A 1680-nucleotide genomic window follows, 5' to 3' on the forward strand; every position below is an offset into this window, starting at 1 on the left:
CCTCCATAGCCTCTACATCAGCTCTTGTCTCCAAGGTTCTGCCCTGTTTGAGTTTCTGTCCACATTTTTTTCACTGATGGAATAGTATGTGGAAGTATAACCAAATAAAACCTTACCCCCATAAGTTTTGCTGGTCATGGTATTGCATCACAGCAATAGTAACCCTAACTAAGACAGTCACCTATCAGAGAGATTGCCCTTGGGGAAGAACATTTCTTCATTATTTTACATATCTCCATAATGTTTCAGGCATCGATTGTCTGCAGCTCTTCATCTAGGAGTGGGGTCTTGTGAGATTTCCCACATTCATGTTGGCATGACCACTGGACTTGGCCTTACATAGGTCTTTGCTTAGGTGATCATGTTGTTGAGATTTCATGGGCCTAGCTTCTCTGTCATGTATAGAACACTCTGTCTTATAGGAGATGTTCTGGTAATCTTTTTAGATCTTGGATCCATTGCTTTGGGCTGAAGGTTGAGGCAGGGTAACAGAGAGGAGTAAGTAGGTGGTAGAGGCTTTTCACTTTAATGTAAGCCAAAGACATGGAATGGTTACAGGATGGTGTCAGGGCCATGATCACCTTTCACAGGCACCCACTCCTTACAGCTATCTTCCTTTCATCTAGATCCTGTTTGTCTACATTTTCACCATTGCCAGTAGTCTTTCAAAACTTGAATCTGCAAATAGATTATAGCATACATTAGCTCAGAGCCTTTGTGGTCTATTTGACTCTGTACATAACCCTCATGGGCATGGCTGGAGGAAGTGCCTGTACTAATCCATAGGCATCTCTCAATTCAATCAACATGATAAGATTAATCACTAGATTATGCTTTACATACATAATCTCAAATTTCTAATTTGAATGTATTTCTCATTATGATCCATTTACAAGTAAGAAGAAAAATCCATTTACATTAATTTCAGAAAGGAGAAAAAGAAGCTGGGTTAATGTAACTAGACTTTTATAATAGTAGACACCAGAACTGTCTTTTTTCAAGGGAGTCATCTTTACCTACTAAGTGTGGTGGTTAGTTCTTTGTCAATCTGACACAAACCGAATCATTTGCGAAGAGGGTACCTTAATTAAAATATGCCTCCATCAGATGGGGGTAGGCAAGTCTGTGGAACATTTTTTTCATTAATGATTGATATGGGAAGGTGCACTTCACTGTGAGGTTCACTACTGGGCAGGTAGTACAGGTAGGGAGAAGAAAGATAGCTGGATGCAAACCTGAGGACCAATAAACCAGGAAGTAGCACGCCTCTGAGGTTCTGATTCAGTTCTTGCTTCCCTCAAAGTGGGGCTTATACATGGATGTGTAATCCAAATAAACATTTTCCTCTGCAAATTGCTTTTGATCAGCAATGGAAAAAGCAAATTAAGACACCAAGATACATTTTTGAAGGCCTTTGGTTAAAAGTAAGGTCTGAAGGCATGAATATCAGCCAGGGCAAAGCAGAAGAGGCCCAGCAGCCTACCATGGGATGAGGGTATATGGACAGAGAGGTAGGATAAACTGGCTTCGAGTACCCTAGAATACTATTGCATTAAAGGAGCCACAGACCTTCCAAAGCAGCTCAGAAACTTTGTTTGCTTGTTTGTGTTTGTTTTGGTTTTTCGAGACAGGGTTTCTCTGTATAGTCCTGACTGTCCTGGAACTCACTCTGTAGACCAG

Source organism: Mastomys coucha, unplaced genomic scaffold (genome assembly GCF_008632895.1).
Source record: "Mastomys coucha isolate ucsf_1 unplaced genomic scaffold, UCSF_Mcou_1 pScaffold23, whole genome shotgun sequence".
NCBI classification, from domain to species: domain Eukaryota; kingdom Metazoa; phylum Chordata; class Mammalia; order Rodentia; family Muridae; genus Mastomys; species Mastomys coucha.